Source organism: Conger conger, chromosome 18, assembly GCF_963514075.1.
Source record: "Conger conger chromosome 18, fConCon1.1, whole genome shotgun sequence".
In the NCBI taxonomy this organism is placed as follows: domain Eukaryota; kingdom Metazoa; phylum Chordata; class Actinopteri; order Anguilliformes; family Congridae; genus Conger; species Conger conger.
This window is the reverse complement of record NC_083777.1, coordinates 19,937,095-19,962,718: the sequence shown is the minus strand read 5'-3', so window position 1 is coordinate 19,962,718 and position 25,624 is coordinate 19,937,095. Positions and strand designations below refer to the sequence as shown.

The 25,624-nt window shown below is 41.9% G+C and overlaps 1 protein-coding gene across 2 annotated transcripts in view; it reads left to right on the top strand.

Moving 5' to 3' along the window:
- Nucleotides 1-485: 485 nt before the first annotated feature.
- The window catches only part of LOC133118481 (zinc finger MIZ domain-containing protein 1-like), a 77,521-nt gene continuing 52,382 nt past the window's right edge, over nucleotides 486-25,624 (top strand). For both annotated transcript variants that reach the window (XM_061228527.1, XM_061228526.1), the window contains exons 1-2: nucleotides 486-618; nucleotides 20,409-20,529. The gene's annotated coding sequence lies outside the window, so the exon portion shown is untranslated. The remainder of the gene's footprint in view (nucleotides 619-20,408; nucleotides 20,530-25,624) is intronic.

The following is a 25,624-nucleotide window of genomic DNA, read 5'->3' as shown; positions in this document are numbered from 1 at the left end:
ATTATTATTATTATTATTGATATTATTAGTATTATTATTATTATTATTATTATTATTATTATTATTATTGATGTTGTTATTATGCTTATTATGTTTATTTGTAGTAAACATTTCCGCTTCGGCTCTAGCTAAATAACAAACATTCCAACACGTAAACCTTCTGTTAACATTTGCATTTATCCGGCAGTCACGTTAGAAACGGAATACAGAAGAGCCTACAGGATTATATTTTACTTCGGCTACTATATGTTTATCGCTGTCTAATATTGGCTATGCAGCCAATAAAATGACGTGAGGTGTGGAGGGCAATTTAAGCTCCGGTCCGATATCGTTCCTGTTTATTCTATTCTGTGTATTCCAATGGCGTTCCCATTCACTGGAAATCTGGGACACAGTTTGCTAGCAACCGCGAAGCGTGGCCCTACAGTAGAATCGCCAGTGTAATCTGACACTTCAACTTGCTGTGTGCTCTGCTCTGTTAGTTGATTCAGTCACTCATCCTCTGACGTTAACCTCTTTTTAAATGTTTGCAGCTAGAGGAGGGACGATATTAAAAGCACGATCTACAACATAAACTGTAATTTATTTCTTTGAAAAATACTTTGGCTGGATCCAAAAGTAAGTACCATGCTGGTTAATCTATCTTTTCACACCTCTCGCCGTGCGCTGTGACTGAGGTTTTGTGTGTAACGTAATGAATGTACTTGGATGGGATTCCCAGCTGGCTAGGTAGCTACTTAGCAAGCTAGCTAACAATATAGAAATGGGCGCTTAGCTACCATTTTAACAAGTTGGCCTCAAGACCTAAAAAGTAAAAGGTCTTGCTGGCTATATCTTCATGTTGTCCAGAAGCAGGTTGATCTTGACAGTCAAGCTCCTGTATTGTAGGCTGCTAGCTAGATATGTAGGGTTTGGTCGGTACCACCAGGCACTGTGCATTCATATAGCGTTAGCGTGCAAGCTAACGGTATTGTGTGGACTAACGTTAGTTTGGAAGCGTAGGTGTGCTTGGAGGTGGGTCTGAGTCACTTTGTAGGAATACCCTGTATTTGTAAACCGGGGGTGTGTGGTCTGCATGTGTAAACGTTAACCAGCTAACGTTACTGTAGCATACTGTTGGTTGCATCTTGCTTGAACATGAACAGTTCGTAAACGTTTGCGTGCTGCCAATTTACATCGGCAGTGTTAAACTTCAATTTTGTGTAACGTTAATCTAAAGAAGGCAACGCTGCCCAGATGAGTTAGCCAACAACGTAGCTATTTGCCGAAAAGGCACGTTTCTATAAGTAAACACGAAAATGAACATAAGAAAAGGCTGTGCTCGTGTATTTTCTGTTACGAAACCTAACTAATAATATCATGTAGGATGTGTCTGTATTTAATTAAAAAAAAAATCCGCCTTAATAATTTCATAATGGTAATTTAAGAAAATATTTTTCGCAGACAAGTAAGTTATCGTTGTATAACAAACGTTATGAAAACAAAAAAGTGTAGTATATGCAGCGAATTAAACTTCTACTGAACGATAGTGTGACTATCGTCCAGACACATTTTTGTGATGGTTTGAAGGATGGATACAGCTGAAATGCACCCCGTTTGCATCTCCGCGAATTCCTGGTGCCTGGAAAGAATCCATGTAGGACGAAGGGGCCTCCTGTTGGAATAGATCGGGGACTAAGGGGCTCCCTGACTGCATGTGTCTGGGAATGAAATAGACTACCAGTTGGTTAAAAGCCAGTCTGCAAACCAGCGAACTGATTTTAGATGTTAAAATTGATGAATAGGTAGGCTATGCTTACTCACTAACTATAGCAAAGCCCTTGCTCCGCCTGGTTGGGAAAACAACATGATGAAAACTGAATTCATCAAGCGTCTTATTTAACGTATATGAAAATGGTATTCTGGTAAACGCCCATAATAGTTTATTGGAAATGGTGAGTTTACAACATAATGTGGGCCAAACCTTTTTTTAATAACTTAGATGCAAGTAACAGTTTGTCATATCTACTATTCTGTATGAACGAAATGATTTATGTGCTATTAATACGTCTTGACTTGCTACGTTAGTTATGTAGTTACGCATTGAAGAAAATATGGAATGGAATTGAAAAGGAGCAAGATAATAAGGGTTTTCCTTTTCCTGGAGATGTAGCTCTGGTACCACTTTTTACATCATGTCAAAGTAACAAGTTGTGTGGAAGTGAAGCTGGCCGTCTTAACTTCATTTTTCTAAAATATATTCAGTGTTGACTATTTCCACTGCCAGTTGGAGCAATTGCTGCTTTCTAGTAAAAGACAAGCATATTATGTACAACCACACGGACGTGCTCGTTTGGCAGTAGTGCTGTTTCCTTTTGGACCACTTGTTGATAAAATGCTGTATATTATTTTTTGTGCATAAATATTGTCGTTTTTGTGATGAAAAGCCACACATGGGCCTTCGGTATTGGGTTGACGTCCTGGTAACCACAGCTTGATTTGTAACGTGTTTTGGAATGGGAAAACTTGTTGGAGGAGAGAGGCGTTTCCTCCCCTTACTCCGGAGCCCAAGGTACGGCATCTGAATGATTCGCAGAGCACGACGCTGCCCGTAGTTTATTCAAACCGAGCGTGTCGAAACGGCAGCCGCCCCACAAAAGGCGCATTGAGATTCAGATCCTCTGCCCAGCACGTGTGGCTGGGTCTCAAGCTGACCGTTTATGAACTGTGCTCTACTGGGCGGAGCAGTAGGCCTAAACCGCGGTGTTGATACAACGGCGTTTACAGTGTTATTTTTCCCCTGGAGTAGCACTTCTAACTCTCTGCTTTAAGGCGAACATTTCTTGATTCCGTTTTCTTGATTCCGTTCTCTCAAAAGCTGAATCAGAGAGAGTGAGAATCTTAAAATCTGTAGCTACATAATTTTATCTAGCCTAGCTCTTAGTATGAAAGCATACGTTTAAACCATGGTTGGGGATTCAGTTCTTATGCATTTATTTAATTCTCATTTTGCTGCAAGTTCAAGAATTAAATTTTTTTTTTTTTTAAATGCACAGAACTTGCGAGGGCCAAGTGTCTGGCCATTGTAGTTATTTCTGTGGAAAACCTTGAAAGGATCCAGTCTCAGGGTGGGGTGGGGGTGGGAACCAAAGTCTTGCTGGCAATCCACTGTTTTTATCCCAAAATATTTCCTGTAGGCCAAACACTTGGATGTCTGTCTTGCTGTTGACTGACAACAGGAACACATTTTACAGCAATTTCCCCTTTTCTCATTCAGTTGGGGCAGTGCAAGAAAGTGCCAAACGTTAAATAACTCAACAACAACAAGTCCAGGAAACTTGAAGCAAGCATGGAAGGGATTTCACTTGGGAACACTGTCATTTTTTGGGATTAATTGATTTTAGGCACGTTCAAAACAATCTTTGTTCAACTAAAGGTCTTTATCACATCCTGTACTGTAGGATATAGCTTTATATAAAAAGCCTTAATGATTTGCCAGCATTGTTTTTAATCAATAAAAGGCGCTGTTATATAATCTTGAATTGCAGTGTTTTAGGCTGTATTTAATTCTGTGTTGTCATTCTCAGATGTGTCTCTACCACTAGACCGCTACTTGTTGTGCAGTTCTTTTAGCTTTAGTTAGTGTTTTCCTGCTTTTACAGTTTACAGGAATTAGTGTTCCTTTCATGTAACAGCAAAGGCTCGGTGCATGATTATCCTGTCAGCAAACATGCAGAGGAGGCAGAGTAAATAGAGAACTGAAGAGGGGGGTTCGGCGTAAGCTTGCCGCTGGCGGCCTAGGTTTCCTCGTCTGCTATCGCGGTGTGGAATTCTTTCTTTGGAGAAGTGAATCGCTTTAATGGCACATGCATTTTCTCAGAAAGGAAATTACGGTCTGTCTTTTCTCATTACCTCGCTCATGAAGAAAAACGGAATTACACCCTTTTCTGGAGCTAAGCACCGGTAATAAACATCATTACTGCTGCATCTCTGGGGTCAGTGCAGTACTGCTGGGTTCATCACTTATGAAGCACACGCCGTGTTTTCACCACCGTTCTCCTCTCAGAAGATGCTGTTAATTAGGTTTCGTAAACCTCACGAATGGCATGACATGCTTTATTTTTGAGCACTCGTGTAGAAAGATTTGAGTAGTAAACCTCAGTTTTGAAATTCGGTAGCCTGGTTTGAACGTGCTGTTCTAAGATCAGCCTCCGAGGGGTGGGTGATGAGCCCACAAGAGATCAGATGAGCGCGTTCATGAATCAGCAAAGCCAGGTCAGAGGTCACCGGAACTCCTTATCAAACCATGGCTCCCCAGCCTCTCAGTGAACCCGAGCACTCTTTAATAGATAATGATTTTTTCCACTACATCAAACGGAATGATGAACTCAACTATTTCAAAACCGTGGTGTTGACAGTACCGTCAAGTGCTCAAAATATTTCATAAGAAAATCCTTTGAAAGACAAGTATCAAAGAATCCAGACTAGTTTAAGAACAAGGCACTAATTGGGTTGGATTGAATCTTGACCCTGTCTGCTGTAAACATATATCTAAATGCTTAGCGGTCTTGATCCAGACTTCTCTTTGTTTTTCGTTTTTGAACGGTTTGCTTTGGAAATAACCGCAACACTTCTGACTCCATCTGCCTGCAGGTGGCTAATACGTTTCTTCATTGTTTTCGTTGTCTGCATGATAAATCGGTTGATTGAGATGTGACTCATCTCAACTCACTGAGAATGTTCCCTGTAGTTAAACGGGTCTTTGCAGTATCTTTGTTCTGAGAGGAAACCGCTTCCTTTCCAGTCATGTGCACCATTTCCTTCTGCTCTTGCGGTTGACCGTTAGTCTCAAAGCAAAACATTCAGCCACGGGCTAATTCCAGGGCACTTTTTTTTTAAAACCCAGATAAACCCTGCTCTGTCTCCCTCATAGGGAATATTGAGAATGGTGATCGTGTCAGGAATCTTGGTGTGCGCATGTGGATTGAGAATCTGAGCTGTCAGCTGACTATGACCATGAGTCTGCAGTGACAGACTCGTGGTCAAGGTTCTTTGGGTTGCTGCTGTGTTTGTGAGGGATGCACAAAATGTATGTTTTTGGAGCGTTGTTAATAACCAATATTTGACTGGCCATATTGGCTGATGCTAATGCCTTTACATTACAGCACAAATGGAAGCAATTTCATGGAAGTCAATGAGCACAGCTGTCAACATACAAAGGGCAGAAATGTATTTTTATTACAGAATGTAACTGAATATTTCACCTTTTTGGATATGCTCACAAACTTTCGCATATTCTGTCAGCAGGCAGGCGAGACGTCTCAATTAGCAGCAATGGATATCAAACGAAGGAAACCCTGACATTAGAGAAGCGCAATGCTGTTCTCACTGATCCTAACTGTGCCAACGTGGGGAAGATGAGTACAGGAGTAGGCCTACATTTCAGAGAGAGGAGTGGACCCAGTGTTTCAATGTGGGTCTGTGAAATGCAAAGGCTCCCTGTACAATCAAATCCATTATCATAAATCGACTGGCACCAGTCAGAGTGTGGGAAGCCTAGGCCAGAAAAGTTCACAAAATTGAAAAAGCTATACTGTCAAGAGATCAAGAATAGACTTACGGTGGAGATTCCTCCGAGTAATTGTGGTGGAGCCCTTTTTCTCACACACAGACACACTCAGCCTATTTTTAATTCAGGTTTTGTGAGGGCGCAGTGTTGACATGTAAACCGAATCCTATCATTATCAGTTTGTTCTTGTGAAAGGTTACCTTGGAAAAACTGTGTTAGTAGAGGTAGATTGCTAGTTAGAAAGACGGTGGTTTTTCCTGTTGTTCTCTGTGCGGGCATTGCAGAGAGGACAGGAGTGGACGGTGTATGCATCTCACACCACAGCGGAGGCAGAGGTTACAGCTGCAGCCAATAAATGGTGACAGTAATGGAAGTGCTAGTGCTGGGGAGAGCACAATAAAGCCAGCGGAGTGAAGGGAAATGGTGTGTGTGTGTTTGTATGTGGGGGAGAGGTGTGTGTGTGTGTGTGTGTGTATATATATGTGGTGGAGAGATGTAGATGTGTGTGTGTGTGTGTGTGTGTGTGTGTGTGTGTGTGTGGGAGAGATGTAGATGTGTGTTTGTGTGTGTGTGTGGGAGAGATGTAGATGTGTGTGTGTGTGAGGGGAATAAACTGAGTTGAAGATAAAGTGTTTGTATGTGTGTGTACACGTACATATTTGTTGGGGAGAGACTGAGTTGTTGATGCTTTTGCCTGTATCTGTGTGTGTTTGTATCTGTGAGAGTTTGACTGCACTATAGGTGTGTGAATGTACATGCTGTGTGTGTGCTGGTGTGATCCATGGTGTTTCCGTGTGAGTATGCAAGTCATTTCCTGGTTAGAGAAATAACTTATGTAAGTGTTACCTCTCTGACATGTAGCTAATAGCTTTGTGAGCATCTTTGTGTTCCTTCTTCTGTTTTTCTAGCATCAGCACCACAGCCAAATAATTCCTCCAGGGAAATATGTGTTTTAATTAGTCTGCCTGTCCTGGTAAGATAAAGAAATATTTTGTGCCTTACTGCTGAAGACTTGTACATATTTTTCAGTTCAGTGGAATCCATTTTGTGGTGGAAAGAAGAAACCGGTAATGATGTCACTATCAGCTGATATCGGATTAAAACCAAGATCATGGCCCTTGATTGGCCGAAAATATTGAGCTGACGTGTATACCAGAAACGTGATGCATGTGAAGTGCCGGTGATCCTAAGTTGAAATATTTTGCTGAAAATCATAGACATCTGATAGTCATAGACTCTATAATAAAGTAAGCAGGTAAACAAGCAAAACGTTTTTATAAAATTAATTTTGTTACATCTTTCATCAGTTGACATCTTTGCTGACACCTCTTCAGTGAATGTGGAAACTTGGCTGTACTTATGCTTTCATGTAAAATGGTGATATTGGCAATGGCTTAGGCGGCCAGTCAAATATCACTTATTGTTATTGGTCCCAAATGGTGCATCCCTAGAGGGAAACATTACTTTTTAATAGTGTAAAATTACGTTTAAAACCGAATGTTCCCAAAATCGTCTGTAGGATGTCTGGAGTCTATGAATTGCCCCTTCCACCTGTCATGGCTCTGGAAAGAGGACCGCAGATTCACATTTTTAACACCAGTTTGTGTTCCGCCCTTACGTTTCATCATCTGCTCTGTTTCAAAGTCTCCCAGCAACCAAAAACATCCTCCCTCTAACCAGAAGCCTTCGGCACATTGCTCATTATCAGACACAGCCATAATGAGATTAATCATCCATTTCAGAGAGCACTGTGATGTCACAGTACAATAATGTCTATTTCAGAGAGAACTGTGATGTCACGGTACCTTGAACACTAGAGACCATCTACAGATAGTATCTGTCATTGTTTCACAGTGCCGACTAATTGTTTACAAACACTGCCAGCCTGTTGTCAACTGCAATTTGCAAAAGATGCCCCACTTTCTTTCTTACAAAAGCAGTGACATTTAAAAATTCCTTTTTGGCATTAAAAATGGTAGGAGATAATTTTCAACATTACATCCCAATCTTGCAGTCAGATAGATGGCAGATGAATAAGATTAAATGTTTTGCAAGCTTCCCTAATTTATTTTCCTGGGGACTAGATATCGTGGCGCTGTGCCAGGAAAGTAGTGATTCGTTCGTCGGAAGGAGGAATCGATCATCAGGTTTCCAAACTGAGTAGCGTTGATGACAATACATTGCTCATTTCATATATTTGTCTGCAACTGTTTTCAATGATTCACAGCACATTATATTCAGTTTGCCAGTTTGCATACAGATTCAAATTAGACGCATGGCCCCATTCTGCTTTGTAAACTTGTTTGTGTACTGTTCAGACCTGGGTTAAAATAATATTTGTTTTTAATATTTGTTGCCTGGAGCATTTGATCCTGCTAGGATGCGCAGATGGGTGGGATTTACACTTTTGGGATCAGTTCATGTGTTCTCATACACCAGGCAAGCCTAGTCAAATACGGAAAAGTGTTTGGATCTATAGCGAATACGATTTGAACCCAGGTCTGGTACCAGTGTGACACACTGCGCATTTATGACCAGGCTGTTGCTCATAGCCATGTTCTCTCTGCCTTTCTGCATTCACACGGGCGCTCCACATCAGTGGGGGCTGAGCCGACCTTTTCCCCTTCACACTAAAGAGTTGTGAGATTGTAAACAGCACTATAAAAAATGCAAACCATCATCATCCATCATCCCTTTATTTCAGCGGAAAGACGATCCAAAATTGTTTTCCGTCACTTGGTATGCAGGCAGATGGTGGGACGGCGAATGCGTGCATTTTTCAAACGCTGGGTTGAAGAGAGTGGATAATATACTGTTCCGTGGAAAAGTATTTGCCCCCTTCCTGCTTTCCTCTCATATTACCTGTTTATCACGCTGCATGTTTTCAGATCTTTCGACAAAATGTAATCAGGAATGTGTGGGGATAGTAAAATCTGGCCCTCGTATCCAAATCCAGCCCTGGTTTTCTGTTCTTTCAGGTAATGAACTGAACGTTGATTGCTACTGATTGGCCAGACTGTCTACGCACCTGTCTCCCAGGTAAAGGGTTGGTGGAAAAGCAGCAGTTCTTGAGGACAGAACTCTAGAAAAGGCCTCTCATGTACCTCGCTAATCCTCCCAATCTTCACAAGATGTGCATTTTTAAAGGGGTGGTAGCCAGGAGCTGAACATTTGGTTGTACACGCAGTAAAAACTGTATCAATCATTTTAAGGACATGTAGCTAGCTGGCTCATTACCATTCAGACATAATGTGATCGAATATCAGCCCTCTCCAAAAGGAAAGAACGACTTTATAATGCAAAAACGTTATCTCCATTTCACAATCCCAACAGAAAACCAGTGTCTGTTGATCCAGTGTCTTCTGTTTTGTTTTTTTGTTTTTTCATCAAAAAATGGCAAGCCCTAACAAAGAAATTTGACAGTGTAGGTTAGCACCTCGACGCTTCGTCTCCCTGTGTTCGGCTGTGTTTGAGCAGAGGCCCTCGACCTTGTGGCTCTGAAGATGAACTCTTTCTCACTGCTGCTATGCATGTGGTCACTGAGCCATTTTTAGCCTTACAGGATCCCACGGCTGTCAAAAAATAACACTGGGCCTGCTCTTTTTTTGACCGTGTGTTACAAAGTGGGGGCACGTGATCCAAGGGCAAAATGTCCTTCAAGGCCAAGCTGAGGAAAGGGGTTTCTGACTCCATTATATCTCACTCTCACACTCTCTCTCACCCTCTCTATCATGCTCTCTATCACTCTCTCTTTCACTCTCTCTATCACTCTCTCTTTCCTGAGTGGAAACCAGTGCTGTGAGATGCATGGCAGGCGGGAGTCGCAAACAAGCTTTTCCGAGGAAATCAAACCCCGCTCTGGTAGCCGGTAATCACAAGCTTTTCCAAGGAAATCAAACCCTGCTCTGGTACCTCGGAATCGCAAGCTTTTCCGAGGAAATCAAACCCCGCTCTGGTAGCCGGGAATCACATCAATTAAGAGGAAACTGTTCTCAGTCAGGATGTCCAGTTTACATAAAAGTTTGTGTGGAGGCTGCCAGGTTGGCAACACTGCTTCTGCTTGATTTCTTGACATCACATAGCTCATATGCCCTAAATAATTCTAAAAAAGCTGCATTAACATTACATTTTAGTGCTCCTTTTAGCACCTGCAATGCTGTGGACAGTGCACCACCCCAGCCAGAGATGTGAGAGCTTAGCACTCCTGAAATGAGAGGTTTCAATCAACTCACTATCCCCCCAAGTCTCTTAATATTCTCTTGCATGTGAAAGCACGTTGGTTGTGCAATCTCATAGTAGGCACAGAATTTACACCCCAATGTAGCGCTATGTCCAGGTGGTACAATTGGAGCATTATTTTACATTTGACCATACACACTTCCACGTTGGACGTAATGTTAAGACAAGGTGTAGATCCAGCTGTAGCAACTGGCTGTAGTTCGGTGAGTCAGCTCACACTGCATTTAGCCCATTAATATCCTTACTAATTTAGCAATTTTTCAGAAAGTGAAATTGAACTACCATTTGCAGCATGATAACCAGAAATGCTTTCAGAAATTATACTTGATATCTGTACTGGAATGCCTTTAGAATACTCACACAAAATCACACATTAACATATTGTTTTTGGTCTTTAGTCAAATGTGGGTTAAGCATTCTTGCTTTTAATACAGACAGGCTCATGTGATGCAGTTTGGAAGGGGAGTAATGATTACAGGTGTCAGTCAGGTGTGAAACATCCTAATGAAAATGGCTGTTAATATCCCTCACTACACTCTCAGAAAAAAGTGTTCTGTGGTTCGTCTCTGAGGGAAACACTTTTTAGTTCTTTTTGGGACCCTGTATGGTTGGTGTGAAAATAGTGAAAGCTTTGAGATTGAAGCATTTTACCCAATACGAAAGCTTGCACTAGAAGATAGGGTTCCTCTATGTAGACGCAGAGGAACCTCTTGGAACCCTTTCTTCTGAGAGTGTGCTCATGTGCGCAGTCGCTTACCATTTGTAATGGTGCAGTGGACATCTGCATAAGTGATATGATGGATACACCAGCCCTTGATAACTTGTGTGTGTAGGGGTAGTTTGAAAAATATCATTGTGGACTGACTGTCAATATTGCATTTGTAATACGATATCATGCTCTTATGAATGGTTTGTTAAGTTTCCATAACTTTCTCTTGTTGTAGAGCAACGGTGTGATGTGTGCCAGATTTATAGGGAAATTAAAACATGCTGTTGTGAGTTTTAAATGAGTTTTGTTTTAATGTATTTGCTATTTGTTTATCACTACTGAGAGTGAAGTAGTACTTTGGAGTGCTTATACCTTTACTTTAGTACAAACAAATGGTTGTAACTGCTGTCAAGCCAAAAGTACAGGCTGTGTCCGGGGACCAGGTATGACAGTGCTGCTCTCATTTTCTTTGTAGTTTATCTTTTGTGTAGCATGCAGCTGTTGTTTTATTCTACGATTACATGATGTAGGCTATACTTTAAATATATACTTGAATTTCTCATTTAAAAGACGCTTGAAAGAATAACTAGGCCATTAGGTCTAGCTCTAGTTCCGCCAGTGGACGTGGAGTGAATAGGTTCTTCATATGGCTGTGACTTCTGCTTGACTTTAGCCTTTAGCTCCAGCCTGTAATAGCAGGAGAGTATGTTTCCGTAATCGCTTCTAGGACTTCCCAAAGGAACTTCAGACACAGAACTTCCTGAAGCGACTTGTTAAGCAATCAGCACGCAAGCAATCAACATACCTTCATCAACTCCGTGAATCCACAGGGAAATTCAGTCCTGTCTGAGGAAGCCAAGCTTTGATTCCTTTGTTCCAAGCCCAGCATAACAACACTTGATTCAAGCAATTAACTAATCATGGCCTTCAATCAACACCTTGGTCAATTAAATCACGTGATTAAATGCGAAAAACAACCCACAATGACCCTTTTGGGGTTAAGACTGGTAACTTGTTTTTGAGAATTGAATCCTTATGGTAACGGGCTCTCCAATCGACCTTATTTTGTATAATTGGTTGCTTTACTGTTAACAAGGGCTTGAGAGTACAAGTAAGTTAAATGTTTCCAAGATCACATCAGGAAAAACGCAGGTCCTAAGAATTTGCGAAGCTATCTACATGAACTCTAGCATATTGTAACCACAATTAGCCGAATTATTTGAATGCAGCCTTGTGTCCTTTCATTTATTTATTTTGATTTACTTGTTGTTACTTAATAATTATAAAATACTGTTCCAAGTCAATGTACTGTAATTTCAGTAAGTTCAGTAAATCTGCTTTTATACACAGTTTTTGGGCTTGACTCTTATGTGTAAAATCTCTTTCCCTGATTTATTATCTCTAGTATCTCTTTCCCAGCATTCCATGGCTGTTCCATTCTGGCTCATTGTCACTGATTGGCTCTTTCTTTGATGGTTGGCAGTATCTCACAGCCTGTGAACTCATCGCCCAATCAGATGCTTTAAATCTGCTCACAGTGTGTAAAAGCTCTGATGTGCTTTTGTAGGGTTAACTTTTGCTTTTTGATTTAAAAACACATTTCAGATTAATTCAGTTTTAACAAAATTGTTGATTTTCACATATTTATGATATCCATGTAGATGATTGTGAAAGCTGGCCACCCAGACATTGTCTGCTTGTTTAGCCAAAGGCAGAACGGGGCAAGGCATATTTTTACCAGAGGAAACAGAGCCTATTAGACATACAGTAGGACAACACTGCCCATAGGACGTTGCTGTTGATGCCACACCCAGTTATATTATCCTCCAGTGCTGCTGCCAGCTGCAGTTGGCCCTGCCATTGCCAGGATTCAGTACCGGACCTTCAAGAAGAGAGAACTGAAACAAAACACTTTTATTAGTGTGCAAATGTTAAACTTATGTAATTCTGAACGTTTTTAATGCATGGACTATACTTCTTCTGTAGTTGTGCTTTAATGTGATATTCTGTTATGAGTTTCTATGGCACTGTACTTAAGGAACTGCATGTTCATAGACAAACAGGCCTACATAAAATGACACTCTATACCAGTGTTTCCTACACTCACGTCCAGACCCATCGTTTATGCGGTGAGTACTGGAGTCTGTAGTCTAGCAGGCTATGTAAAATATTTTTTCAAAAGCTTCCTTTCTATTCAAGCATCTTTCCGAACTGCTTGAATTCCCAGGGCCTGAGACAGTGTGTCATTCATGACATCACTAAAGGCAGTTTGAGGAGACGGTTTGCGTCATAGTGCATTCATTGTGTTCTGAAGCTCCCTGCTGACTGCTGTGAGCTGTCATGTGCATCTTCTGTAGGTTTCAAACTGAATGTGAAGTCCTACACACGCCTGACTCTAACAGATAGTGAGAGTTACAGTTACAGATACAGATAACAGTAGATAGTGTCAGATGGTGAAATGTTTGATTCTAACAGATTGTGAGACAGCAAGAACAGGCAGGGGAGTCTGTTCCCTCATGGCTGAGGACCATGGCATGAAGTCAGAGAGAAAGAAAGAGATTTTCCCAGTTATGTAGCCCCTCAAACAATTATTTTTTCTTGAGGGAATGTTTCCGGTTTCCATGCCAAATTCTGGCCGTAATTACTGAATTAGCCCCAGCTTTTACGCCATCTCACGTTTTAGTTTCATTTCTTGCATGAATGACAGCCAAAAACAGTTTTTGTGTCCCCTTATGAAATGTTTTACTGTGATCTAATCTACGAGTGAACCAGGATGGGTTTGTGCAGCCGGTTAGCTAATTTAGCCAGGGTAATAGGTGGAAACCAAAACCTGCGTACACACCGGCTGCCCCGGACCAGAATTGGCCGCCCCTGGTCTACACCATGGGTAAGCAACCCTGGTCTCTGAGAACCAGTGATGTTCCTGGTTTTTGCTCCAACTGAGCTTGATCGTAAGAGCTTGATAGATCATAACGAGGCTGATAAAATATTCAGATCCTGAATGCTGAAAAGCTGAGTGCCTCCAACACATGAATTAAACCTGATAAGCAACCCAGAATGCGGTTAAAGGTTCGAATGGATAAAAAACATGACCAGGTATGTCCACCTCTGGTTTACACTCCAGCTTCACCTCACTCCAATCCCTTGTGTGGGGACATAAACTCCCTCTGTTGTTGGGATCTTGGAAGGGTTTTGTGTGTGAAGCGGGCGGCCGGGGGCTTTGTGTCATCGGAAAGGCTGCGCGACTCGCCACCTCTCCAGGGCTGCAGATTAATCACTGGCGGGATGCTGCTCGGCAGGCTGGGATTGATCTCGGAGGAGGAAGAAATACGGGAGCGCCGGTATTCAGGCCGCGTTGTAGGAGGCGTTTTCGTTTTCGCGCTTTCTCGATGCCTCGGAAAGGCGGCGGCGCAGTTGATTAGCATCGATCCGCCGGATAATTGGCCACTTGACGAGAAGTTGAGCGAAGTAATCTCCTCGTTCTCATCTCAAAAACACCATTGTCAGGGTGGCCTTCGTGTGGAAACTGCACCATGGAGGAATCTCTCCCCCCCACACGGTGTTTCAAAAAGCCACGGTGGCCGTTGATGAGATTTGGAATGAGAAAAATTGACCTGCCAAGCAATTGTGAGAAATAAAACGAGAAGGGGCCTTGCTCGATGAAAAAAGAAAAAAAACTTTCGGCTGTAGGCCTAGCCTGGTCCACGCACCGCTGGGCAAGGAGAAATTGATCTTTTCCCAGACGAGTCCGGGAATGTGGCCGAGACTCGGATGACCTCCTGTGGATCACTGATGACACAGCCTGGCTTGCTTCTGCGGGAGCTCCTTACCCACAACCCCAGGCCCGCGGCGACTAACCGCCACTTTTCCCGCACACCCAACTCTGCCACCTGGAGATTAATCGGAGACTTCGTGCAAAACGATAAGCTGCATTCCACTTCAGAGAGAGATTATGAATTTAATCGGCTGCTGCTGTCAGCTAAAAGTGGGCGGTAATTAATTTCAATGGGCCTTTTTGGAGAATTGTTCAAGAGCCTCTTTCCAGAAGACCCAAACCCTTATGAGCACTAGTGCCACGATTATGAATCTTCACCTTAGTGATCCTTCCTTTTCAGTGGATGTTAATGCAAGCCATTGCAATCTTCAAGAGAAAATGCACCCTAATGCATGCATAATACTGAGAGTGTCATGTGTGTAAAACCCTGGTTTTCAGTTTTTTTGACCAATCGGCACTGTATCTGTTTAGAAGTGAAATTTAAATGTCCATTTGGAACTGATAGCCCATGTCAGACCATTAGCACGTGCTACATTTCATAGCCTACTTCACAACAGAAGGGCATTGTATTACTTAATACTTTCAAATTGTATTAACAGAAAAATCAGTGTACATATTTGTTTTGTGGCGTAATTAACATTTGAAATGTTAAAGTGATTACGCAAGGTCTCTAATCACAGTGCAGCTCTGGGAGAGCAGCAGTTGACCTTTGGAGTGTGGGTGATAAGAGTTTTGAGCATGAAGAGAGCAGGTCAGAGCCGTTGCATCACAGTGGACCGAAGCAACAGCCAATCCCCTCTGTTCTTAGACATAAACATTATGACATCATCACAGCTTTGGCCGTTTAACAAATAATGTCTGCCCATGACCCCATAGAGGCAGACTTGTACTGTATAAAGTATATAGTATAAAGATTTAGTATAAATTCCCACAAGATCCACAATCCCATAGCTTGTCCATCTCTGATTTTGCTACAAGTTATAGCCAATTTTGGGCTTCCTGTAGGCTACTAAAACAGCATAATTATTTTCATGAGGCAGTTCTGGGTATGCACCCACTGCATGATTTGACTGTGGGGATTTCTGCATTAGATGGTAAATGGACTGCATTCATATAGCACTTTTATCCAAAGCGCTTTACAATTCATGCACATTCACACACGTACTCACTCACCAACGGTGAAAAGCTGCCATGCAGCACCAATCAGCTTGTCGGGAGAAATTGGGGGTTAGGTGTCTTGCAATTGGGGGTCATGGGGTTGTGTGTCACAGGAAGGCCCGTTTCAGTCTGTAATTTTGTCTCGCTTGGCTACACGTCTCTCCTCTCATGCCTCCAGTGTGGCCGTTTTTTGTTGCTATATAACCAGCTGCATACTTTTGGGGGAATCTCAGGCAACTGTCAAACAGCACCGCGGTCTTGTAGCGCTTCACTTCGGTTATTAGCCCTTTACCCAAAACCCGTCTCAGCCACGCCTGCCAGACACGTTTATTTCAGAGTTGCTTCAGGATAAGTCTGAGTTCTCTCAGCCAGCGTCCATGCGATATTGTAATGGTCCACCGTAGGAGGTCGTCTGCGTATTTAAAATTCCCAACTGAAATTCGCCTGAGAAAGACCGGAGTGACAGTGGAGTTTAATCTAACAATGCCGGTCGGCGCAAAGCCGGGTTAGCTCAGCGTAAATCCTCTCCCCGGAAGATTATCTTCAGCTGTGAGCTGCTCCAATAGTGCGCTTTATTTCACCCCTCCCAGTAATATGCACAAATTTTAAACAACATAAGATGTTTGAATTTTGAACAGCTTCAGGAGTTGTAACAGCATTACTTTGATTTGACATCAATATTAGTCTTCCTAATCATACAGTTTATGCAACTGTTTTGGTTAAACAATCTTTTATTTTCTATCATTGACATCCATATCATTTCCTTCATGAGGCTACTTGCTGACTTATGAATATTAATAACACGTTGCTCACTTATTATAACACATGTATAACACACTTATTTTGACAGTTGACCATTCATGTCTCTCACTGATGCACCTCGGAGGAGATGTCATTGTTCTATCCTTAAAGGGTTGTCAGATGTGCCATTCATCCGAAACCTCTGCAAAGATGTAAAATATCAAAGGGAAGCACACTAATACTGAAATAACCTCAACAAACCCCAGAACGCAAAAGCCTCTTTTGAGGCTTTATGTGGTATAACGCTATTCAAAGTACCGTTTAGACATAACCGATGCGAAAGTGTGGGATTGGTGCAGTAATCCATCTGCAGCCTGGTTGGACAGTGAGGGAGTCTGGTACAGCGCTGCTTCATCACGCGAGCTCACTGACGCCATTTATGAAGATAATGGAAATCGCGGTCATTAAGATTTCGCTCTCCGTTGCGCGGTGAAACCTCGCGAATCGGTAATTGCTTATCTTTAGCGCAGGAAAGCTTCCCTGATGTGAGAAGCGCTGTTTTTGCTGCATTAATTTTTCAGGCCAGTCTAATGGCTGCACGGAGCAGCAGATAGAAAAACATACCTCCCTTTCCCTTGTTCTGTTAAGCCCCTGAATGGTTTTACAACTTCAAACGGCTTCGTAATCACAGACCTTCAGAGAGAGGCCACCGCTTTAATTGTATAACGTTGTTTTTCTTGTCATGCGTGCATTTAAGATTTGTTTCAGGACTTCTGTAAATCCCGGAGAATATGTCGTATGCATGTCTCTCACAGGGCTGCTTGTCATCATATAGGCTACCTCCCCATTGGGCAGGTGTCTCAACACAATAAACCATGTATCATGTGAGGGTGCTTATCACCGTGTAAGTGATATCCCATTGCACAAAATGATCAGGGTAAACCCAGGTGTATACAGTCTGTAGTTCCATTGACAGATTTATTTGGTATGTGTTTTATAACCAAAGAATATTGGCTTCATTCAGACTCAAAATTAAATGCATTTATACATGATTTATATACAGATTGCATATACACTCAATGATCACTGTATTAGGTAGACCTGTACACCCACTTGTTAATGCAAATATTTCATCAGCCAGTCATGTGGCAGCAATTAAATGCATAAAATCATGCAGATGTGGTCAAGAGGTTCAGCTGTTTTTTAGACCAAATGTCAGAATTGTGAAGAAATGTGATCAAAGTGACTTTGACTGTGGAATGTGAATTAGTTATTGGGTATTTTATTTTGAAGGGATGGATCCTGACGTCATTCTGAAGACATTGGTGGCTTACAACATAATTGGAAAAATGCGGAAAAATTATGTGAAAGGGGTGTATTGACTTTTGCGTGAATAATTGTACAATAATTTGGTTTAGAAGCAGAGGTGCAGATAAGAATGACGGTGAAATAGTGAAGAACCACATAAAAGTCATTCACTGAGTATTTGCCTCAATAAATGAAGTGATTACAAAGTATAAAAACAGAGAAAAGCTAAATAAAATGTCCAGTTACCATCTTTTAGCTCCTAAATATTGTGAACATTTATGTTAACAGTGCATCACTGTGTGTGTTTGGGTGTGTTTGAGAGAGTGTATGTAGTCTCGTAGCCTAGTGACTAAGGTACCTGACTGGGACCCGGGTTGGTGGTTCAAGCCCTGGTGTAGCCACGATAAGATCCACACTGCTGTTGAGCCCTTGAGCAGGGCCCTTAACCCCACATTGCTCCAGGGGGGGATTGTCCCCTGCTTATTCTAATCAACTGCAAGGTGCTTTGGATAAAAGCGTCAGCTAAATAACAAATGATTATTTTGTGCATTAGAGTGTGTGAGAGAGGGATATGATGTGTGAGCATTAAGAGGCTGTATAGCACTGTGTATTGGCAGCTCTGCGAGGCTTCAATCGAGCTGTGTAGAAGTGGATGGGACACATTTGCTTTGTTTTTTTCACACGAAAATCCTATATTCACTCTGTATCATAGGTCTGTGTCTTGCTGAAACTGTTTTTGGACTATACCGAAAGAAAGGCCAGTTTGAACATGGTCTTGCCTCAATTTCTCAATTCGTCATCGTAGATGTCGGCTTGGATTCCATCGGCTTTTGTTTTTAAGTTTGACTCACGATTGAAGGATTGTTTGGTAAGCTCTGGAATCATAAAAATGTAACTTTCAAAACTGTTTGTGAACAAAACCAAGCATTTAAGCACAAAATAATGTCAACTGTCGGTCAACTGTTGTGTAATTGTGTAATCGGTCTGATCTGCTGCCGTCATCATGATAGAGAGTCTTTCCATTCTTTTACAGTTTCTGGAGTTCCTCATTTCAAATGCACTCCTTCTAACATAGATATCACCGGTATCCGTCTTGTTTCATTCTATGCCAGAATCTCATACCCTAAGACACACTAATGTTATCTTGGGTCCCCTTGGCTGTGCTCTCTGTTCTTTGTAGGGTGTGACCCTCTAGGTTCTGTGACACAAAGACATTGACCGAAACTATGTCAAAATTTGGTTCACTTTGTCTCCCCTGAACCTTTTAGTATCTCTAACTAAAAGATACTAACTAAAAGGTGTATTTCTGTCCTGTGACCCTTCAAAGCCCAGTCGACCACCACTAAATTCTCTTGGCCCGATGAATATGGTTTATAAAATAAATCAGATTAGCTGAGATTAGTCATTTCTGTTGGGTGACCTTCAGATGGTTCTCTCTTGACCAGATAAGAAGACAGTTAGCATGATTTTGCAATTAGCATTAGCATTTTGACAGGAGAGCAAAACTATACTTTCTTAAATCCTCCCCCTTCTTAACTAATGCTAGCTCTGTCCTCTCAGCAGTAGCTTCTATGTCTTTTCACATTGTCTACACTTGTAGTAATGTTAGCATATAAGGCATAGCTACTAATGCAGAATTCTTTCCTTGCTTCGCTCCTGTGTTTGTGCATGAAAAACATCTACGCCCCAGTCTCAACCCCGCCTCTCCATGGCAGATGACTGTGCCGTGATAGCAATCAGCTGAGAAACTGCGGCCTTATATGATTTGTAAAACATCATCTTTAGTTGTCGCTTTTGCTATTTAACTGATGTTACTTGTGTTTGTATTTAGTTAGCTAACTTCAGCTAAACGTTAGCTAGTGGTGATGCTAGCCGCTGCTGCTAACAGTGGATTTGTCTGCTCTAGTCTGCCTGCACAGTTCTCTAACATAAGCCCGCAAAATCACAAATGCATCAATTCATTGTTGCTTTTATCTCTCAAGTCTTCTGAAAGTTTGGGAGTCTTTTTAACGCTGGCAGAATCTCCCAAAAATATAAGCAGTAACATCCATACTGTGCAGTGGGACCCGGTTATGGCCAGCCAGCTGACATACAAGACTGAATTAGCTAATTAATGTTACTGAAAGCTGGATTAATGGTTAGCCACCAAGGCTAATCTCTCTCAAACCCAGCTCACCACTGTAGTAGCCATTCGTCTCCTCTTGGGGTGGGCATTGGCAAGTAGGCCTGTGTTAACATAAAACATCTGAGGGCGTGTTCAATCAAACCTCCGCTCTAATGAACCTCCGCCCGTGCCCTGCCTTAATCGGCACAACGTTGTCACCCCTGAGGGTTGCCCCGCTAGCTGGGGTAGTGCTTGAGGCCAGGGAAGGCCAGCCTTAATCGACTTGTCTGTCAATCTGTTGTGCATTGTTAGGCTTACAAATTGGATTTGGCGGTGAGCTACTACTACCACTGTAAACATTATGAGGCTGCCAGACTCGCATCTCAAGCGTTCAGTTATTAAAACCTCTGTAATGAGCTGCAACTTGTGCACAAACATGTCATTTACAGACTCCTGCACATTATGAATACAGGACGGGGGCATTTTCGTGGTGTTCTGTTGTAGGAACGCTGTATCAGTGTTTTGGGAGAACAGCGGGGGCCTCAGATTAAAAAGGGAAATTAAAAACAAAACACAACCTGCAATTGTAACAGGTTTTGTGTAAAACCGCAGGTTTTGAATGCTTTACAGGCCAATTTGCAGGCCTGTTTGAACATTAATTTGTTTGGAAAGTGCCTGTTTGGATGAACAAATGGCATTCCAAGCCAAATCTCTTTACTGGATTACTCTGAAAAGTAATAGGCTTCCGTACTATGGAATTCTTTCCTTATTTGGCAGGAGGGTGCTGACACTCGAAACCTTGTCTTTACTATTTGTTCCGCTGCAGGTGACACGTTCTTCCTGAGCACACAGAGGTGACGGATTCTCCCTGCCGGACATGTGAAGGGGTGGAGGGGGGGCGGGAGGGGGTGCTGGTTGTCTGGATCCTGGACTTGCAGCGCATGCAGGTGAGCTGAACCTTCTTACACTTGCAGTGCTTTGTATAATGGTAACATGCACAGGCTTGGTGAGCTAGCAAGAAGCTTTTTTTCAGACATATTAACTGAGGATGTGCATGTTACTTTTGCTAATTGGCTAACTGTTGTTCATACATGCAAAAGGACTGGTACTGTAGCTAGACAGATCTTGTACATGTTTTGTTGAATACGTTGAACTAATGTTGGATGTGGGAAGCTTGGTTCTGTATACCTGAGGGCCACATTAAACCTGAATTCAGTATCTGTATTGTACGGTGAAATCAAGAACATGCCATCATTGAAAATGAACAAAAAAAAATGCAATATGTCCGTGCATAATTAAAATCACTAAATTGAGTGTGTATGAATTGAGGGAAAGCATGCTACTAATGCATAAAAAAATTGTATATTGTATAGCAGTAGTATAACAGTATATTGACTTCTGCTTATTCCCCAAAAATAAACAATCTGAGAGGTAAAGCATTGCCTAAAATGAAATGTCTCTGTGGCTTCCCCTTCTACAATGTGCAATGATATCTCCCATCCCTTGATTGTATCATGTAGATCCTTTCAGAGAACTGCTATTTGTGACAGGTTTCAGTTGTCTCATCGAACCTGACGCTTCTCGGCTGCTGAAATGTGCACTGAATAATTGTAGTAGTCTCATGCATGAACGTCTTGAGTTCTTAAGTATTTTTAGGATGTTACGCTCTAGCGGAAACAGACTCCCTCCCGACCTGATGTGTTCTTATCGCTCTCCACATGGTCCCCCCTCCAGGAGTGCACAGCTTGTTGTATTTAATATATCATGGGTAACACTTTACAATAAGGTCCCATGAATTGGCATGAACTAATGTAGTTGTTAACTAACTACTAATGACAAGTTCGCCTGTACAGCTCTGTTAATGTATTAATTTGTGTTAGCAATTACATTTGTTAATGCCAATTCCTGAACCTTGCTGTAAAGTTTTACCCATTTTAGTTATGCAAGCTGTGTATTGCACCTGAATGGAAGCTAAGCTATTTTAAGCACACAGAAGACTTGAGAACTCTGCTGGCTACACATTTAAAACAGCAACTTTCCTAATGAATGCTAATCAATGTATGTGCTACCTAGTCACATCAATAGATAGATTCTTTAATAGAAACTAATAAAGGGGCAGTTCACCAAAAAATGAAATAAATGTTTCCACTTATCAAGAGTACTATCTATCCATCCAGATGTTTTTTTTGAGATGTGAGCGTTCCATAGAGCTCCATTATATCACAGTGTACTGAAAAGTTGTCAAATCTAGAATATTTGTCATATCACAGCCTAAACTATTTGGATGGATATATAGTACTCTGGGTTAGTGGAAACTTCATTTAATTTCACTTTTGGGTGGACTGCCCCTTTAAACTATTCATCGTCGCTAACTTGACTAGAATGAATTAACTAAGATTGCTATTTTTCTAGTTGAATATTGCATCTCCACAAACTGTCCAAGTATGTGTGAATATATTCTTGAAACTGCCTGCAAATCACAAGGTATTTATCAACATGATGCAGGAGGCATAGCCTCAAAACGTATGCAATTCACCATATGTAATTGAAGCATATTTTTGGTAATAAGTTGTCAAAGGACTGAACACAGTTGATTAGGGCAATTCAGCAGTGCACTAGCCTCGCTGAACTTCTCGCTGTGAATTTTACTGATTGCTCCAACTGTGCTAGTTTCCCCATCTCGCCAAAATGATCTTTAAATTGCACTGAATGTATTTATTTACATTTTTAGTTCGATAATTTGACTTATTCATTTTGGAATAGGTAACCTGAATGAGAAATTAATAATTAAACTAGTGCATTTGAAGTGGCCAATGAATGATCTGTTTGTGACATGAATCAGGTGCTATGTTGTACGTGTTGAACCAAGGGGTTGGTTGTGTCTTTCCAGGATAATGTAACTGTGTTGTTTGACTAAGACTAGAACTCCCCTTCTACAAATACATATAATCCTTTTTAATACTATGTATAAAGTAAGCGTGATTGTGGCTTTGCTCCAGTTCTTGTGCGTCTAACATTTCACAAGAAATGCAGGTTATGTAATATATAAAACCATTACAATAGAGCGCATCTGTAGTTCTGTGGGCTCTTGGGACAAACGCAATGCATAAGCAATGAAGCAGCTTCTGCAAAATGGATGTTTTCTGTAACCGGTCCGGCTGTATTTGATTGGATGAAGAGAATGTAGAGATGTCGCAATGGTGGCTGGAAAATCTGATTGGAAATTAAATTACACATCATGTGTGTATGCAGTGGAGGGTTTCTGGCTGGAAAATGGTTACTATTATCATAAAGGCCCTTTAAGGTGTGAGATCACAAATATTTGATTTGAATGTTCTCAACGGAATATTCTAATGCTGATGTCACAATCACTACTGGAAATTGAATGTGAAGTGGAGTTCTAGAACATTCCAAAAAACCTGCTCTTCGAAGGGCTTAAGGTGGTGTGACTCGAGTACCCTTTCGGATGGCGAAATCCAGGATGATATAAAGGACGGCACGAACATGGAAAGAGAGAATATAAAATATGCATTAGATATGATTTATTAAAATTGGTAACAATGGCAGCTTCGCATGATCTAACCATTGGGGAGAGCGGGTGTAAACTTTGCTCACGCACAGAGCAGCTGTCAGTCTGTGGAAAGACAAGTGTATCTTTGAGTTGCCTGAGGAAATGATTGCTACAATGTTTCAACTCCAAGGTCATGCAGCAATTGGCTTAAAGATGACCGATGACTGATCCATACAGCCCTATCTCCCGATATGAAACTGACATTAAATGCGTTAGCAACTGGTTAGAAACGTAACATTTTTATTCTGGCACACGGTTCTTTTCTTTTCCCCGGTGGGTAATAATCTTTGGCAAACTAAAAAATTACTTGTCTCTCTCCCGATCAGCTCGATTTGGGCAACCATAAACAGCAGAAATGAATCATAATTAATCTGTGTTATCGCTGTATTTATATGCTTTATCGTTACCCTGAGATAAAATATATATATATTTTTGGGGCGGGAAAATACATTGAGTTCTACGGGCAGCTTGTCCTCCAACATAGCAGATGAGTCAAGGTCACATGATCTGTGACTTGTATTAAGAACGATCCATACAGTACCTTTCTATGTGTACTTAAATTGAATGTGGTCACAATTCTAAGAACAGTGCAGAATTAGGTTTTCCAAATAACATTTCAATGTCAGTGGAAGGCAAACTGGCCGACTACTGTGTGAAAAAGAAAGAGGCTTTACGTTCCACAAAGTCAGGGCGAACTGCACCGCGGGTTTGACACAGAATGACCCCGGCCCTCTAATTTTAGATCCGTCAAATGGCTAATTTGCCGCACACCAATTAAACGGTAGAGGCAGCGCCTTTAATTAAAGTGCATTCTGGGATGGAGGAACGCGATGGCTTGTGCCTGGTTGCCACGGTGACAGCCGGGTGAGAGTGATGACATGAAGATTGGCCGTTTGTCTCGCTGGCTGCGCGGAGGAGACTGAAATACCCGAGTATGCGAGGGCACACTTGCAGCTGTCCTCTCTCAGCAAGTCACCGCAAGGTCTTATAAGGACAGGAGCAGTCTCACTGTGTCTTGCAGTCGGTGTAGAGTCGACCCACATTTCTTGACGCTTTGAGTTGTAAGACCACAAATATGTGATTAGAATGTTCTTAACTGAACATTCTAATGCTGATGTAACAATCACTACCTGGCAAATAAGGCAATGAGTTCTAGAATCGTGACAAGATTTCGAATTTTGACAAAACATTCCAAACAAACACTCCAAATGTTTAAAAGGGCACTCACAGTCCTACTTGTGTCTATCAGCCAGTGTATATGCATGATGCATATATTTAGGGTGGATATCAGAATGATGGCCGGGGGCCTGATTTGAATATCATAGATAATAGAACAGAGAGTCTATGTATGATGTTTAATTTCTACTACTTTCCCCTTTGACAGACTGCATTGCACAGAGTAGTTGATTAGTTTTTGGTATGACCTTTTGTTTTAAAGTTGCTTCTTTTGAGTTAGCCTTTCTGTTTTTGGGAATCATCAACTGCATAATGCTCCGACATCAAGATGACATCAACCCACCCCCTCACAGAAAGCATGCTACAGGAGTCTTTATGCACACAAAGTTACAACCACACTGCGTCTTTGTTACCAAGGAACTAGCGGTAATTAGAAGGGATGCTAGGTTTACTCTCACTACAATTGCCAATGTTGGCAAATAAATAATAAAAAAGTAATTTCTCGCTGAAGATGAAAAGCAAGCGCTCACTGTAAGTAGGCGGACTGCAGGCCTCAGTGGAGTCAGGCGTACTCTGACAGAGCTGCTGACTGCAGTGAGCCACGTGGGGGTGGGGGGGGCGGCTTGTGTGGTGATAACCTGAGCAACTCTGTCCCGCTGACGCTGACCCTGCCGCGGTGAGGTCAATCCAATTACAGCGCACCGCTGCAGAGTCCCGGGCGCAGCCGGCCAATCGCGCGCGGAGCGCTGGGAACTAATGATGTCGGGGGCAGGAGGGCTCAGCCGGACGGCTCGGGGTGGGTGCAGTTTCTCTCCTGTAAGCAGCCGCGGGTAACGCAGAGCAGAAACTGGCTAGCCAGCCTCGCCGGGCTGAATGGCCTGTTGTGTTTTATGTAGTGTTGTGTTTTATGTCACGTTTTATGTTACCCTGAACGTATGTTATATGTTATGTGTTATGTGCTGTATGTTACCAGCAAGTATTAGGGTATTTACTCCAGAAGGTTGTAGTGCCATTTTGTCTGTCGCCTTACTCACACATTTCTGAATGGTAACAAAGGGAGAGCGAGGTGATGAGTGTGAATGAGAGAGCTTATTAATGATGACTCAATTGAGAATATTTTATAAGGGAGTATAAAATCCTATTCCTATTTGTTGCTATGTTATTATGTCATGATTCATGCTCTTTTATGTTTTTCCTTCAACCCGCCCAGGGTCGGCAGATGGAAATGAGCGCTAATGGATAAATCTGGCACATTTTTCATTGTGTTTATTAATGTGTACTGTCCCCTCTTGTAC